This window comes from Mauremys reevesii, linkage group 16, assembly GCF_016161935.1.
Source record: "Mauremys reevesii isolate NIE-2019 linkage group 16, ASM1616193v1, whole genome shotgun sequence".
Taxonomy (NCBI): domain Eukaryota; kingdom Metazoa; phylum Chordata; order Testudines; family Geoemydidae; genus Mauremys; species Mauremys reevesii.
In genome coordinates, this window is record NC_052638.1 from 37,522,431 (window position 1) to 37,541,187 (window position 18,757).

At 41.4% G+C, this 18,757-nt stretch overlaps 1 long non-coding RNA gene and 1 other non-coding gene across 2 annotated transcripts in view; both read right to left on the reverse strand.

Moving 5' to 3' along the window:
• Positions 1–562: 562 nt before the first annotated feature.
• On the reverse strand, positions 563–656 carry TRNAR-UCU. Its single transcript has 2 exons — positions 620–656; positions 563–598 (listed from the first exon to the last, which is right to left on the reverse strand). It is a non-coding gene; the product is annotated as a tRNA-Arg (tRNA).
• A 14,514-nt stretch (positions 657–15,170) lies between these two features.
• The window catches only part of LOC120384242, a 73,415-nt gene continuing 69,828 nt past the window's right edge, over positions 15,171–18,757 (reverse strand). Inside the window, exon 5 of the long non-coding RNA XR_005588704.1 lies at positions 15,171–15,201. This is a non-coding gene — a long non-coding RNA (uncharacterized LOC120384242). The remainder of the gene's footprint in view (positions 15,202–18,757) is intronic.

Genomic DNA, 18,757 nt, shown 5'->3' on the forward strand with positions numbered 1-18,757 from the left:
CACAAACTTTATTTGTTATTCCTCTTACAGCCATCTGTTTGACGAGTGCCTCTACAGAGAACATTTGCTAGATGCAGGGTGTATTTTGTTCCAATTCCTTTAGAATATAAGCTAATACTTACATTACAATAGAACATGCGTGATCTTGAAAGTTACCCTGTCCCCCCCACCCCATACAGAACCTATCCAGAAGAAAATTATGGCCACACCTTCAGCTGGCATAGTGTGATAACCTCACTAATTGGCACCAGCTGAAGATTTGGCCTTCTATCTGGAAGAAAGGCTGCGATTCTGCAAGGCACTGAGGTGCCTTCAATATTTTTTGAAAACCAATGGTTGACTTCCATGGGTGGTAGCATTTTAATACCTCACATGGCTGAGCCCCATAAGGACCTGAGGTGATTTGTGGAGTAAGGTATTATTCTGTATGAATAAGAGCATCATAGTCTGGCCCACAGAAAACACTCACTGCTAAGATTGCTGACAAATGGATTAATCAACCAGCTTTTCTGCCCTGTTTTCAACACCCAAGTTTGCATATTACCTTGGATGGTGCAAAATGTGACTCTGGTGGGACTTGAACCCACAACCTTTGAATGACTTTGATCTAGTACCACACTAGAAGGCCAATGCACTATCCATTATGCCACAGAGCCATCTTACAGTAAACTGATATACTGCAATCACCTAGGTACAGTGTATTGAAAACTCCACTATAATGCATGACTCTACCATGGGCACTAAAACACAAACAATTTCAGTTAAGCAGCTCTAACTGTTGTTAGGCCACCAGGCCTCTCTAAGGAGAGCTGGGGTTGAGACACCTTACACTGGTGTAACCCACACACCTCCTGGGTGTGGTGCTCTGTCCCATCTAGTGGCACCAAGACCACTGAGAGAGGGAGAGAAAATAAGTCTGCTCTGCAGCATTAGCTAACAGCCAGTAACTCATACAGAAGAGGCTCATACACTAAGCTCCGGAAGTCCTTGGTTCAATCCTGTCCACCAGCAATCAGGGTCTGTTGGCATTACACTGGCACTGCCAAATCAGTTTGCTAGTTTTCAACAAGAAGCAAAATGTCATTTTTCTGTTGCTGCTACAGCACCGATAGCCCTCTCTGAGCACTGATTACATTCCAACCTCCTCATTTCATCTGGTTGCGTATTTATTGGCAAGTGTGACTAGCAAGTTACATTTAAACTGGAATATTTCTTCCTTTTACCTGTTTAAAAAAAAAGTGTAAAATGATTAGAGCACAGTTCAGGCAGGCGCCAAACCCCAGTAATCTGGCAAATACTTATTTAAAATTGTATAGGTCGGTTTACCAAAAAATAATAAAAGGATCCGATTTAGTGCTGGAAAAGGAACAGAAGTTAGTTTTGAATATGCCTGAAAGGCTTTTTTTTTTTTTTTTTTTTTTTTTTACTCATTCCAGACTCCAGGTCTGGGGGGATCTGGATATTTTCACTATCAAGTTATCACTCCACAAAATGTCAGCAAATTCTTGTACAAACATGATTTTTTTGAAAAGCCACGTTTTATCACTTCTTTTACATAATCGTGAAAGATAGCGGCTCTAATCTGAATTGGGTTTAAAGGAGGTAAAGGGATGACAAAGTGCAGCTCGAACTTTGGAGAGGAGACCATATGTTCTTTTTTTAATAGATCATTTTTGTATTCAATTTTACTCAGTTTTGATCAAGTGATTTGTTTGTGATTAAACACACACACACACACACACATATATATATATATTAAGGCACTAGAAATTGTTATTAAAACACCCCCATTATATAAGTGAATTTGCATATAGTGTAGCATGCAATATTCTGCATGCGTGTAAAAAATCTAGCTAAGTGTGTCGCAAGATCAGATCTTGCCCAGAACATAATGAGGTTCGAGTTAAATGTCAGGACTTTATGGGCTACAGCATGCCAACCCTCTGCAAGCAATTACTGCAGTTGCCAGGACTAAGTAAGTAACTACACGTGTGGGTGGTCAATTCTAGTCATTTGCCCATGCAGTCATTTTATTTATTTCTTTGAATTTACAAAACATAGGTGAAGGTTCCCATCCCGTACATTAATACACAAAATAATGCCATGAAATTGTTTGACTGAACAGTTTATTTGCCAAATGCCCCTTCGTTTGACCCAAAACTATTTGTGAATTTGCCATGAATTTGCTGAATATTCTCAAAAAAATCTGTGCTGCTATGTTCCTAAGATGACCAGACAAAGGGAAATGATGGTGGGACCCACCTTAAAGCTTTTATCCCAGTGGTTAGAGCACTCATCTGGGTTCAGATCCACTCTGGAGCAGGGATTTGAACTCCAGTTCCTCTCCCACCTCCACGTGAGTGCTCTAACCACTAGAATATTGGCATAGTGATGCTTTCAGTCTCTCCTGCTAGAACTGTTCCACTTTATATAAATAACTAAATATTCACTGGAGGACAAGGACTTGAAAACTTGGCCCAATGCACAAGTGCTACTAAATGAACCATGCCAACAAATTGCTTGCAAATATTTCACCAAATCCTAGCAACCCGGTAACCCCACACCTGCCCTGAACACTGACCTCTAGTGCCGGTACATTATGGTGAACTAGCTGGGATCTATGTTATACAGTTTTCTACTAGCTGCAGCTTCTCCTTCAGTCCAAGTTGCAGGGGTGGTGCTGTTGTACAGAAGGATCCAAGGTCTATCCAAGGCCTGCCGTCACCCTGAAGCCCTGGATGAGCATGGGTGTGTTACATGATTTGTGTATTAACCCTAACTGTCTCTGTCTGGCCACATGACCATTGTCCAGCAACCAGTTGGTGACAATACCCCACAAAATCATCCCATGCCTGTGACCAGCCCATTCACAAACGCTCAGCTGGAGGGTATTTTGAGATTTGTACCAACACCATTTACTGCTAACCAAAAAGAGAAATGCACATGTTATTAAGGAAGCTCACCCCTTTAAAGGGGACAGTCATTGGCTCCATCCTGGAGATCCTACCTGAGAGCACATATTGGTATTGAATAATAAGTAACTTGCTTTGTTCATCTTCCATACCATTCACTGGGTTTGCTTTGGACTTCTCCATTTGTTTGCAGTTGTTTTCCTCCCCCTCTCCCCTTTTATTAAGAAACTTTTAAGTGTTTAATTGAGTCTTCCGGGGGTGAGGGGGGCGTTGTTTCTGGTTATTTTCTGAGGGCTTTCCAAAACAATATTCATGTTTGTTTCATTTCTTCCCTTTTTTGTGCATTGCTATTTATAAGAATGATTAGTTTCTTATTTTGTTGGGTCTCCTCCCCCCTTCTCTCTCTGGTTTGTCTTATTCAGTCCAATGGGATATATGAGAGGATAACGTAATTTATTATTAGTGTTATTGGACCCCTTTGGAGCCCTCAGAATTACAATATTTAATTAATAAAAAAAAAGACAAAAAAGTGACATACATGATGATCATCAACACCACTTATTTATACTTTTTGCTTAAAGTAAGTCCTCAAAGAAGATCAAAAGACATTTAAGATGATTTTCAGAACACAGGGGGTGAGATCGTGGCTCCAGTGAAGTCAACAGGATTTCATAATGGGACCAGGATTTCATCCATGAGTTTTACATAATACCTTATGCCTATGTTTGAGCCTGACATTTGACAGCGGACAGAAATGTGGCCTTCATCGCCAAGACACTGTTCAGTTTTAGTAGGAACCCATTTTAGGGCCAGATTCAACAATAAAGAGACATCTGGCCTCTGCAGGAATGAAGTCTAAACAAACTCGTGGAAATGTGATTTTCACTGCATTCACAGTATAGAAATGCATGGGGATTCCCTGAATTCAGCTCATGAGTATTTTTGTTAACTGCAGTCCTCAGTTTTGTCTGCCATAAAAATGTATTTTTCTGATGCACTTCCATTGCGGTTCAGCACTCGGTCACCACACAGAGAAATAAAGTAATGCAACATTTCCAAGTTGCCGCCAAGAAAATTAATCTACCTTTTAAGTTTTAGAACTAAGTACAGCACACAAGCACATTAACATCATGATGCCCTTTAAAGAGAGAACCTGCTTCATGCTGTCACACTCAAGAGATGGCAATCCCAGCAGACAATGGCAAGTTTCAAGTAGGTAATCTAACTTAATCTTTCAAAAATGTCTCCAAATTACACAAGCAGAAAAAAAAAAGTGCAGACTGAGGAAACCCTCCCCTTCAATGCATACACACTCACAAAATGACAAAATTAGGTGGGGGGATTCTTCAGAACAAGGCCTACATACCACAGGTAATAACCACCTTAAATCGAAAAGCCAAGTAAAACTCGCTAGGTAATGCATTTGGGATTAGGGTGAAACAGGCTCCAATCACTAACAATGCGTCTGTTAGCAATCCAGAGATTTGGAACGACTAACCTAGGCACTGAGGGATAAAGTGCCTTCTATGTCTTGCGAAATGAATTAATGAAAGGAGGAAATGTCATGAGGCACAAAAAGCGTTTAACCAAAGGAGAATCACCTGTCAGTTTCATCTTGATTACAACAAGATCTTCTGATGATTCTGGCGCAAAATCTTCTTCAGTTCCTTTTTGACCCCCACTTTCACCAAAAAAAAAAAAAAAAAACTGGACTGAATCCATTTTTTACTCACTAGATGTGTCTGAGACTTTGACAGATGCTGTTTAGACAGCCTGATTCAGTGGGTGGTCATGCAAGGAGACCATAGCTGTAGAGTTTATGGAAGGCGCCTGACATAAATGAACTGTTGAAGACCAATTGGAAGCCTCAGTGAAATCACAACATGTAAAATAGGGGTGGGTGGGGAGGCGTTCTCTTTTAAGCGACAGAGAGAAAGGGATGTTTGGATGGAGTTTGTGAAAACTACAATGAACAGGGCTTTACAAAAGCCTGTATTCATTAGGAAAAAAAAATCCTCCCCAATAAAGTAAACATTCATATGCTGCATTAAAACAAAATTAACAGATTTAAATCATTTCCCTGCATCGAGTACAAGAAACAGACAAGTCTTTTCCCTGCTCCTGTCTAGTCTCATTAGGTAGAAAGCTAATATTTGAGAATTCATGCTCCAGTGAGGAACATTTGTGTGTGAAAAAAAGCCACCCCTACTGATTGGCCAGCCTCAGATGGAATAGGACAAATACATCCTAGTTTTTAATGCATTTGGATTTATTTAGAGATGGGCACACACTGAAAAGAAAGTATCTGGATCCAGATTTCAGTTGCATCAGCCTTTGGCAATCTGGATTTTCTGGTTCAGGCAATCTCTAGTTACATGTGGCTCTTTCATTTATAAAATTCATATTCACTTCTGAACCCCCAAACTCTGGAGGTGAAGAGATTTGTGGGTTTGATTAAGGCTCATCGCTGGTTTCGTTTTGGAAAAGTTTTATTTATTCAAAGAGAGTTCCATTTTCCTCTGAAAATAGAGCTCTGCCCATACTCTTATCCATTGTCATTGCTGGTAGCAATGGACTAACTTCCAGTACTTATCTTGAAAGAGTTCAGCTTGACAAAAGATTTTTTCCTCATCTCCAAAGCTACTCTGTGCATTTTCTGATTTCTCAATGACCCCACAGGCCCTCCAACTGCCAGTTTTTTGTGCGTCTGATGGGGATACATGTATCATCCCATTAATAACACTCACTAATGTTCAGGGGAAAAAATATCCAAAGCCATGAGATATCAGGGAAAACAGTTGAGGGACAGAGACGAGTAGAGATGGACCCAAGATACCTGGGGCATTAAGATCCTTGTTTATGGTTTCATCTCTAGAGGGAGGAAAAGGGGAAAGATGAAATGGCCAAGTAGATGGTTAAAATACTAAAAATAAAATTAAATAATATTATTTTTCCATAGGGCTTGTTGCATTTTTTTTCTTGCAAGTGTTTGCACTCTTCCCATCAGTATCATTCACCAAACCAAACAGAGATCTTAATGCATTCAGAACAGTGGCAGCGGATTTTTCAACAAAAACGGAAACTTTTCTGAACGTTCCTATTTTGATGAAACTTTCCTCAAGACTGGGTTGGAATTTCTGGTCAAAACCAGAGAGACACCCCCCCCCATCCCAGAATAACCAGTAGCCCAAGGGCTAAGGCACTCAACTAAACCATAGGAGTCTCAAAGTTCTTGCTCCAATTCATATTGAATTAGTTATATAAAAGTGAAACCATTCCAACAGGAGAGAGAAAGATCCCCACCCCAGAAGAGCCTGGTGGTTAGGACACTCGCCAGGGATGTGGGAGAAAGGCAGAGAGAGAAGGGACTTGAATCTGCAGCTCCCACAGGCTAGCCAAATATCTTAACCTCTAAACTATTGGCTAAGCTATCTCTCTGGCCTTTCACAAAAAAATTCAAAAGGCCTCGGTGTTGTCCCAGTGCCAAACAAGAAGTTCTTTGCAGGATGGGGAAAAAATGGCTTGTACCATTCAAACCAGAGATGAGATTGCCCAGTGCCATCGATAGAGAGGAGGGCAAGGAGAAAGTTGGCTGGAGACAAAATGGAAGTTTTAGGATTCCACTTCCCGTCAAAAGAAGAGATACCTGTAGAGGCACTTTCCTGCCTTGTGGCACCAGAGAACGGTCACATAGTTAACTCTGATTTCAGCCCAAATGCTAGGATGGGTGACTGAATACAGTGAGAAAAGCTAAAAAAAAACAGAGAAATACATCACTCGAATCGCTCCTGAAAAACACTTCTGCTGTGATGCCCACCAAAAGAGAGGGTTCAGTAGAATTATGAAAAAAAATCCTAAATCATCCCCCAGGAGCCTAATTCAAAGCCTGCTGAAGTCAATGAAAAGACTCCCATTGAGCAGATCCCAGCCCCTTAGCGTCACAGTCTATCCTGTCTTCCACATGTCTGCTTCTTAGACAGCAAATATTGCCACGCAGGGGCACTCTCTCTCTCTCTGTTTGTGAATCATGCAGCACCAAGCATATAAATCTTAAATGCATAAAATGGAAGGGTGGGCAGCATGCAGAGGGTAACATCTGGTAACGCACCCACCTGCAGAGTGGTGTTTTGCACACTGCCTATGTAGGTTCAATGACTACTTCATGCAGGATAGCCACCAGACAATTCCAGCCTTGCAAGGTTATTTTTGATTCAAACAGAAACTTTTTGAAAAAAAGTCCAAGGACCTACACTGGGTGAGAATTCACTCTCAAATCAACATCAGACATCAAAGCCAGACTTTTTGAGGGCATGAAACAGGAGCTAAAGAATGGACTATGAATAATGATTCACGTAACAAACTTACCGCCAAAAGTTGAGTTTTTTTCCTCTTCCTTTATTAACATTTTAAGTGTTATGATGAGAACTTCAGGCATAAAAAAACATAAAAATAAAACCATACTTCTGCTTAATCTTTCGATTCATATGCCTCGCTGCACTGGTCTTTGCAAACCTCCCAAGGAATGCACTTGTTTGTCAGGGTCATGAAATAAAATTGTCCAGTAATTAAAAATGGGCAGCCTCATAATAATTAGTAGCTGATCTAGCAGTGGAAGATGAATTTCTCCCAGCATGGCCAAATGAAACTAAGATTAGAACATTTAACAACTAAACCTCATTTTTACAGTAAAAAAAGATACTACTGGAACATATTTCATCTGGTAAAGGTCAGGATGCTTTAGTTAAATGTGTCACTAAATATCAGAAGCTAGAGTATTAAATGATATTAACGCATAGGAGGTATCTTCATGATCATACGTTATATACTCAAGCAGCAGTTCAAACACAACTGTGTAGTAATTTAATTACTCTTGCACTTGAAATATCTTTAGCCCCTAAAATCACTCCATCATTTTAGGGCCTGCGCCTGCTCCCATTAAAGTCAGTAGCAAAAAATCCCATTGATTTCAATGGGAGCAAGCTCAAGTCCTTAGTTGCCTCATTTAAATTGCTTGCAAGAACACTGGGCATATCACCAGCGATTTTTCTTCTGTGTAGGTCCTGCTGCTGGTATGATAAGGACAGCACTCTCCTCTGCAGGCGACTCCACGTTTAATTAGCTCCAGATGCAGGCTAATTAGTCAGTCTGCAATGAGAGCATTGCTCGGTTGTCACTCGAGCCTGCCCTCAACGGTTAAGTAAAAGGGATGAGATTGAACATGAAAACCAGATGCTGCGTGTGTGCCGTGCTCTGTGCTGTCCATGAGGATTGGAGGGTTCTCCTATAATCGATGGACTAAGTATAATAAATGTTGTGTTTAAAAGCCATAGGCATGGATGAATCTTTGCATGGTTCAAGTAAGACAGTAGCATATGCTGAACGAAAGGGGTCATGGCTTAAAACAACTGATTTTCTCTAATGCAGAGAAAGGACCAAAGTTTTACCAGCAGGACATGTATGGGATGTTAATTTGTAATTTTTATGTAGACTGGATTTGCATTGTATTTACATACTATTTTGCATTGTATTTTTTGCATTAGAAGATTTAGGGCCGTATCATTCCATTGAGCAAAAATTTCCATTGATTTCAATGGGAGCTTTATGCACTGGAACATGGATAGGATTCAGCCCTTGATGATTATAGTTATATATATGGGATATAGTTATATATAGTTATATGATGAATGTAGTTATATATAGTTATACATATGGGATATAGTTATATTTTTACGCAGATTGCACATTTTGCAAGCATTCTGGTACTAACCTTCTTGAAAAGCCTGCAACTTGCTAATGCATGGTTTTTGATTTAGGATTTCTCTTCCAAAGAGAGCAACAATCTGATGCACCAGTAAGTGCGCTATGGTGTATTTTGTAAAAATAATGAATTCTTACTAATATGACATTTTACTGTTGCAGAGTTTTTGTAACTGAACCTGAATGAGATGTATGTGTGTGTGTGTGTGTGTGTGTGTGTGTGTGTGTGTGTGTGTGTGTGTGTGTGTGTGTGTGTGTGTGTGTGTGTGTTACACGCTGTGCACGTGAATAAGGGTCTACAGGGTCTGAGCCAAGCCCATGATAAAAATTACACGTATCACTGTACAGAGGCTTGCTGATCTGTACACATTTTCATTACTTAGAACTGATGAAAGATTCAACAGGAAACTGCCTAACCAGCTAACAGGTGTTTTAACATCAACCTATTGTAACATGGCCGGGTGCCAATCTAAACTCTGCTAAAACAGGACTGCAGAGGAGTAGGGCTAGTTCCCCAGTGCTAACAATAGGGCCGCCCAGAGGTGGGGCAAGTGGGGCAATTTGCCCCAGGCCCCGCAGGGGCCCCCACGAGAGTTTTTTGGGGCCCCTGGAGCAGGGTTCTTCACTCGCTCCGGGGGCCCCAAAAAACTCTCGTGGGGCCCGGGCCCCTGGAGCTTCTTTCACTCCGGGTCTTCGGCAGCACTTCGGCAGTGAGGGCTCCCCGCCGCCAAAGACCCCAGGCCCCGTGAATCCTCTGGGTGGCCCTGGCTAACAACAGTAGGGGAGGTTCACAGTGTGCAATTTAAGGAGGAGAGTACAGTCCGGTCAAACCCAGAATGCTTAGTTAATGTTTTGCCCCAGCATCAATTGCTCACACTTCGCAATGTACCCTTGGATGCCTGGCTCTGCGCAAGGAGGTATTTAGGAGAGACAGTCAGCCCCAGAAAGAGACAACCCTAAAAGTAAAAGCCACATAAGAGTGAACTCCGGAAGAAAGGTATCTACTGAATGCTGCCTATACCTGGGAGAACTGCCACTTGGTATGAGCTGCCTGTTTGTTAGGATTTTGTATGAGGAACTACTCTGTTGCTTAATAAATGACAAGTTAAATCAAATCACTGCCCTAGAAACCTCAACCAACCACCACAATAATGTTGCCACCCAAGCTGGAAAACAAATTATTTCAGCAGAAACAACATGTTGTTCAACTGGAAGTCAAAATTACTAAGAATCATTGCCCATGGGAGCGGGACTCCATGGGAGCGGGACTCCAGACTGGGGCCTTTTCTTTAGCCAGGCTCTTACAAGATGACTGACTAATAATGAATTCTACGGCTACTCTGTTCCAACCCTCACATGTGTATATTATACACCCCGTGCATTTGAGCCATTCCTTCCTGTCTAATCACACAGTCCTAGGTTCCCTTATTTGATCACCCTTGGTACATTTATCAGGTGTTATCAGCCATTACACCCATGATTACACAGTCTCCACATACACCACCCACTATGTTCTAGAAGTCTTCTCAACCACTGAACGCTTCCTTCTCTCTCTCTCCTGCTGAGGTTTGCAGTTATTGCGTTGCTTCTACCCCCCATCTCTTTAGATCTCATAGGACACATCCCCAATATTTCCTTGGCTTAACTGTCCTCCAGTCTCTTTCCGATAATATTCCTTGGGCACATAAAAGCGCTGTTTGGAATTGAGTTACGTGCAATTACAATTTTTGCATGCTCTCCTCTTGCAGAATTATTCTTATATTTGGGTGGGGGAGTGAGGTAGCCACATGTATACATTGAAATCTCATAGTACTGTATCAATGCAGAAACGTTGCATACGCGCCTGGTAATAAACAGAGCATTGACACTTGATCAGCTGGTACATCAAAGAGCCAATAAGGTGACATGACTGGACTAGTGCCTGAAATAGCGGCATAAAGCAAGTCCCGTTGGAAGAATGCAGAAGTCATACATGTGCATCATGTCGCCTGTTTCTGTAAAGAACTTAGAATTTGTGACTTTTGTTGAATTGATCCAAGATGAGAAGCAAAATGTGTTTCTTCAGGATGTGTTTCTTCAGGACACCAGATTTTGGCCCAAATCCTGCCAGGTATTACATAACCTCAAATCCCTCTGAATGCAATGGAAGTTAAGGACACTCAGCACTTTCAGGAGGTTTTCAGGAGTAGGCTCTAGCGTCTAAAGTAGCATCACCATAAAATGGATACTGTGGTTCCATTTGCACACGCAGGGTGCTTGTCAGCTTGAAGTGAATCACTTCAATATTAACTGCCAGTTATAAAGCAGGACTGGCATATCAAGCTCACTCCGATCAACCCACTTCCAGCACAGAGAAAGACATGGAGATGGTTTACTTTCTCGAAGCTAAAATCCTAAATCCATACAATACAAGATCTTTCCATATTTATGTATTTCCAAATTCCTTTTCATCAGACTCTACAATGAATTCACAAGAGCAAAAGCATTGTCATAACATCTGGGGGGGGGGGGGGGGAATAGGTCATCAAGCTTTCATAGCACATCAGGTTAAAGAAGAGACATCTGTTTTTTATTATGTTTTATAAGGTTGATAGCAAATAAGGGTATTAGAGTTAATTTACCTAGTTAGAGGAAAACGACTCAGTCGCAGAAGCTGTGATTGTGAGTGAATGCTCGAATGCTCTACAACTATATCAAAGCTCCTCTGGGAGGGCAACAATGCCAACTGTACAGCAACAATTTTCCAAAGAGATCTTTCCAAGAGATGTCACTATTACAGCAGTAAATGAAAGCACTTCCCAAACGGCAGCCTGGATAGGAAGACAATACAAACTAGTAATTAAAAGAATGGTAGCAGTGAGATGCCCCAATGAGAGCAGGGCTCCATTGTGCTAGGCACTGTACATAAATATAGTAAGAGAGAGTTTCTGACCCATAGAACTTACAATGTAAATAGCCAAGACAGACAGTGGGTGGGAGGGGAAACAGGACACATGTGAAGCAACTTGCTGAGGATCGCACGGCAGGACAGTGACTGAGCCAGGAACAGAAATGCTGGTCTACAGAGTCCCAGTTCAGTGGACTGCCTCTAAACCATGCTGCCTTTCAGCTAGTCAGAAACTGGTTATGGGTCATATTCATCCCCCTGAATGCAGTCGTGTTACACCAGGAAAGAATCCAGCCCAAGGAGGGGCAGCCTCCCTGACTTTTTGCAACAGAAGAACCACCAACGTAAGCCTTTTGGACTAACTCAGCATTGTCAGGAAATTAAAGTTGTAGAAGCCTGGCTCGCTCCAGAGACAGACCATGGAGAGCGTCCCTCACCTCAGGTTGCCGGTTTGAATGTACCCCAGGTCAGCAGTGATTGAGTCTGACGGCTGTTCAGTAGCTTGCATGAAAGGAGCTTGGTGGCTCCCATCTGTGGCAAGCTGGTAAACATCACAAAACCAACCGCAAATGTTTCCTACTAATTGGCCCCCTTATTGGCAGCCTTGGCAAAGGACTGAATGGCACATGGAGAATGAATGCTCCTCTTACCCATTGAAATGGTCCCTCCAAGGCCGGGCTTAAGTGCATTGCCTCAACAGCATGGAAGAAGCTTGCACTGTTGATGGAGCTTGATCCTAGATTGTGGATAATTACAGGATTTCAGTCTCCAGAGCTTTCAGTAACCCCCACCTTTTGCTTTCCCGAGCACTTCCATTCCCTGGGTCCTTCTATTGAGTTGGCAGATGTTGGGAATATTGCAGCAGTAACATACCCCCTTCATGGGGTGGAGGAGTGCTTCATCCTAGTGAATAAAGAAACCTCCTCCATACAGTTAAAGGACTGAAAGGATCCTAACCAGTCCTCCACTGACAAAAGGAGGTTGACCTCAAAGCAGAGCCTCAAAAGAACAAGGGATGGAGGGGAATCTGGGTTCTTTAGAACAGTGGTTCTCCAACTTTTGTACTGGTGACCCCTTTCACACAGCAAGCCTCTGAGTGCGACCCCCCTTATACATTAAAAACACTTTTTAAATATATTTAATACCATTATAAATGCTGGAGGCAAAGCAGGGTTTGGGGTGGAGGCTGACAGCTCGCAACCCCCCATGTAATGACCTTGTGACCCCCTTAGGGGTCCCGACACCCAGTTTGAGAACCCCTGTTTTAGAAGGAAGTTCAGGGGAGTGTACACACACACACACACAAATTGCTTTAGTGGAATATTTGGCACAGAAAGATATGCAATATCAGAGCTTATATTTTTGCTTACTTTTTTTTTTTAAAAGGGGTTATGGAGTGTTACCACCTGCATCACCTGACCATGAAAAGTGGGTGAAAACACTCACATCTCCCCCTCCAAAATCAAGGTGCACAGAGGAGCAGGTGGATTCAGCAGAGGGCCAAGGCCAGTCACACCTGTTTGCAAAGCCTATTGTGGATGCCCATTGTCAAATGCAGCCAGCACAATGTCAGGTTTTGGCAACTTTTAATTTCACACTGCAACATGATTTTCAGCATTTCCAGGTGGTTTTCATGCCTGGTTTATGCTACCTTGGAGAATAAGGTGATTTCATAGAGAAGATGCGGGTTTGAGGGGGGGGGGAAATGAGGGGTTAATTTTTTCTTCCTCCTATCTATTTTAGGCTTTCCCAGGATCCCTGTTGGGATTTAACTACACATACAAGCTACTCTGGTTGAACTAATGTGTGCTGTGGCACCAATTTAGTTAACCTGAGGCAGCTGTGTGTGGGGGGGGCTACTCCACATCAGTTTAAATCTGGCTTACATTGGGTTAGCCTGCCCCAGTTAAACATCCCCCAAGCTTTTCATTTTGTTAACTCCAGCGCTCTCCAGTGCTTCTGGCAGCCTCTGACAATCATGCTCCCAACTCCCAATGGTTACATCTCTGGGGCAGGGACTGGCTTTTTGTTCTGTTTGTATAGCACCCAGCCTCATGGGAGGGGGGGCTGGTTTATCACCGGGTTCCCAGGCATTACAGTAGCACAAGATATTTGTGGAGTTATCCAGACTATCCAGAGTTGTCATAATAAGTGACAACAAAGTTTTTGGAAGGGATATTAAAATTGGTTTTTAAACCAAACTAACAAGTAAGGACCAGGATTACCCCCCATGTCTGTCTACTGCAAGGTTCTTACACTTTCCTATAAAGCAAATGGCTACTATTAGACACAAGATACTGGAGTAGATGAACCTTGGCTCTGATCCATTATAGTAATTCCTACATTCCTAATTCTGGATTAGCTTCAGCACATCCAACTGGACTCCCATCTTTAACTTCACTCCCTTCTTTTAGCCTTTTTCGAGGTCTGTTCCTCCAGATGGGATCACCAGATCTATAACCACCGCTGATGGAGCTCCTAGAGTGCTCTCTCAATGACCAGTAAAAATCATTTTCAGAAGGCATGCAAAAGTTGCTAGCTTGGTGATGAGCCCAAAGCAATATTACACACTCTTGAATTGTATCATTATTGAAATTACACAATTTATTATCTGTGTAGGGTGAAGTGTGTGCTGCATGATACACAAAAATACAGACTATCCTGCACAAAGAGGGCTTATTATTTCAACATTAGAAAGTGATTTAATATTACAGTTCACCAGATAAAGCCACAGAAAACTCCCAAGAATCTGTGTGTGCAATAAAAGTCCCCATGTAAATGAACTAATTGTTAGAGGAATGGATTCTCAGTCAGGAATCCTGGGGAGTATTCTCAGCTCTGCCACTAAGTCACTATGTGAGCTCGGACAAGTTGCTCGATGTATGCGCCTCAGTTTCCGTAAGTATGTAAAAGTTATGATTATACTGAACTACCACACAGGTTTTGAAAATTTCAGGAGTTGATGCTTACGAAGTCCTATAAGATCCTTAGATGAAAGATCCTCTGGACAAGATTTTCAAAAATGAAAGTGCCATATGGTGGGAGATGAGCATTTTTTAAACTCAGGCACCTTAATGAAACGGTCAGAGTGGGGGCTGCTAGGTGCAGAACTCTTTGGAAAAATCTCACCTGCTAAGTGCAAGGTATTACGATTATATTCTAATAGTGCTTGACAACTCCAAGCAAGCATTTTCCAAGTGCTTTTATTGCACAAGTCATCTCTATATAACCCATACATTGCTTGGATCCCACAAATATCCTTTCAGGGACAGGATATTGTTATGATGTTTCCATGCTTTTATTTTAAAGATATCAATTTTGCACGTGTAGGATTTCCAGCAAGTTACTGGGAGGTGCTGTAAAAGTTACATTAGCTTTTTCTTTCAGTTTCCTCTGGAACTTGCTTTCCAGAAAAAAAAATTCTGCTGCCACCACCTGGGCCTTTATGGAAATAGCTCAAAATAGCAACACTGCAAACTGCAGGGCAAAAGAAGACGCATGTACAAAATAACAGGCTTTTAATTCTTGGCCCTTTTATTTTGTCTGAAGCAGAGGACAGATAAGTGAGCACATCCTTGGAGTCACAGAGATTTGATACACTTTAGGAAGAGTTGGCTTCTTCTAGGTACCATCAGCTGAGCCAAGCTGTACACAAAGAAACAAACAAACAAAAAATCACCTAAGCAATAATTTCCCAGTTTAAACCATTTTAACAATGAATGAGAGAGGAGAATTTAGAGGGCCATGGCCTAATGAATTCCCACTCACCCCAATATTTGCATGATCTACGAAAGATTGTGCAATCCGGGGAAATTGTTTCAAACAGATGTTGGATGACCTGTTCCAATCTGTTTTGCAATTAGTTTTTTAGGAAATGTACCAAATATTCATCAAAAAGTTCTGAGCTGGCTTGGTAAATGGATTATTCCATGTGATAGAGTTGCCAGGCTTTTAAACAGTAGTTTAGGTTGATCTCCTCCTCCTAAGCACAGCGCCAGCAAAATGAAGTCAACAAAGAAAAAGAATTTTCTTCATTATTGTACTGTGGACCTTGCTTTGACTTTCTGCAGCGGATTAACAACAACAAAAGTGATCAGGTTCGGATGAACCACTGGCTTCTCTGCGAGAAAAACAAGTCAGCTCCAGTAAAACTGAAACCTACATTACGAGTGAAGTGATTTATACACGGAGTGGCTGAGATCTCAGATTAATGTTCTGTGTAGTTTGCTGTAATGCCACTCAAGATAATTTTTGATTTAATCCATGCCACATGAGGCTCTGGTGGCTGATGACCCTTGGCTTTTAACCCAAAGACCTTAGCTGTTCTGGCAAAAGGAACTACTGTCTGTCCTCTGATAACCTCAGTGACATACCTCAGCTGGACTTAATATCGTCTGCTGTTGTTTATTGATAAAGGTACTAAATCTATGGCTCATGTTAGCAGTTAGAAAAGAGATCGCTGCATTTTTTAAAAAAATGTATGAACTAGTTGGGTTTGGGAATGTACCTATAAGGCATGCCTGATTCTTTTGTGCTTTGGAAAAAATACATGCATCTTAGTATTTTCTGGGATGCAAGAGAAAAAAATAAGAATTTCCTTGAAGAGTTAGGGCCTGATTCTCCATTTTACACCCCATATACATTAGTGTAAATGACTATACCAGGCATAAGGCAACGAGGCCCTGGAATGTTTAGATGTGATCTGACAATAAAACCATCCCTCCTCCAGTCCCATCCTTGAGAAAAGATTTCTCTCTCTTACAACACAGTGGTATGTGCTGGTAAGTACAGCTATTGTGAAATTATCGGTTTTGCTTAGCAGATAATATATACCTGAAAACCAATACATCTGAATTTGAAGCAGGGCAGAAATTTGACATTTCTATCAGTGAACAATTTTTCATAGTAGAATTCCACCCAACAATAAAAATGGTGTGGTTGTGTGGTGTGATATACCTTGAGTCTACAGTGACATGAATTCAATATTTACTGCTATAATTATGTATTAAAATATTCAGACATTCATTCAACCAAGGTAAGAGCCTGATCCTATAAGAGAGCTTGACTGATTTAAGGATTGGACTCTAAAGAATATTTACCCATTATTTCTTTTCCCAATCCAGAGTGTGGTCTTGATTTATTAGAAACACCATATTGTACCAGAAAATATTCATATACTGCAAAAACTCCTGTAATAAACTCCAGTGTACTTATTTTATCAAATTTACCACTAGTTGTGTGGTGGGCTGGATTTTTTTAAGTTTGTTTTTCTACTAATTGCAAGCAAATTCAATGACTACAAGAGACTAACTCTGGCAAGAGCCTGAAATACCAAGACGGACCCTCGGCAGATGTAAATTAGAGTAGCTCCAATTACTTCGGTACAGCTATACTGACTTTCAGCGGAGGATCTGGCTCCCACTGAGTGCTGGGCATGCTTCCACAGCTCTGCCAGGGCTCCTTTACCTCAGCTTGCAATTCTCCCTAAAATCCAAGTTCTTTATTATAAGTACTTATAAAACAGACACCTTAGCTTCTAGGTATCAGAATTCTCAATCTGCAGTGGCTGCTGCTATTTCAATAGGCATACTAAGGATGTTCTAATATTACTGTTCTGGTCTTGAGATTCTCCCAAGCGAAGAAAGACAATGGGGATAGATTTTATGGTGGTGAGACAGGCAATTAAGAAAATATTAGACTTCATTCCTTTATATGGAGTAAAACATCTCCTTCAGCCAGCACAGCTAAAAAAAATTAATTCCAGAACTCTCTGGAAAAAAGACTAGAGCTTGGACAGACCGACAGAGCCAGAGGAGTGCAGGGGAATTCTGCTCCGACCCACCACTTTCCACTGCAGGATTTATGATGTTTTCTCCCTTCAAGTTGCAGCAATGATGAATTCTGTGTTCTGGTGGGAAAGGAGCAATGCTCCCATTGGTAACAGAGCGTAAGATTACGCAAAACATGGTGAGTGTGTGGGGGCTGGATCCTTTAGCTGATAAGAGGCTGAATTTTTCTCTGTCCTAATAGAATTTTAAACTAATCTGGGCTTTTAAAGAGAAATGTGTTTGATAGGAGGCAGGCTAAATCCACAGGTTTAAAAAAAAATCTCTGCATTTTTAAATCACTGCTTTGTAATTTGGCACAAACTTGCTGCGGAGGGGCCCACAGCTAAGCAAGCATGGAGGCTGAATTGTCTCCAAATCCCTGGAGAGGGTGGTCTCTGCAGGTCAGGGTTGAGGTCACTGACAGGGCAACAGTGGGGAAAGGTTGCATTATGGCTGCTTCTGTCATACCTGGCCTGTAGATAAACTGAAACAGAAGACATCTGTGTTGAGAACTGTCAATTCCTTAACCTTTCAGGAGTACAGATATGCCAGCAGGGCAGATTGGCAGGTTTGAGATAAGCTGAAAACACCCTTTTAAAAAGAGAGCACATGCAAAGCTTTCTAAAAGTTGGATTCATGGGAAAGATTAAAATAAATACCCCATTGTGCCCTTGATTCTTTCGTGATAACTTCTTGTGCTGGGATGAGCCAGATGCTATTGCCTTGCACATGTAGAGCAAGTAGTAGAGGTAGGAAAATATTGATCACTAATAATTCTTTGGCTCGCTGGTCCTTTGGCAGCGCTTCTCCACGTTCATTTCTCAGCTGGTGCCGTTTAAACATTTTTGAAACCACTCATGAAAAGCATAAGAACACTAAACCAGTACGAAACTAGAAAAGTAGAACCCGCAAAATGGAAATGCAATAGTTTTAAGAATGCTGAAAAGACCCGTTCCTTCATTTTTCCTCAACAGCTGTAACGGTTGGTTTGTATTCCTGGTTTAGTCCAATTCAATAAGACTCAATGATGGACCAAGCAGGATGGAATAATTTAAAAAATAGCTTCAACTTTTATAATATTTATTCTTCTATTCTTATAATATTTATTCTATAAATCAATCTATGCTGCCTCAACTCTGCTATCTTCCTTTATCTTGTATCTGACATTTTGTCTTACTACTCATAGAAGAAAACATCTTTAATAATTAAACTCAGCAGCTAATTCATGAAAAGAGCAGGCTTACTGTACACACAGACTATCCAGACAAGAGGCATTCCAGGACTTTACAGCAAAATCAACCTACTTTTTAGTTAAGACCCATTTCTTACAGCCTACAAAGCATGTAAATCAGAGCCATAGCAAAATAAGTCAG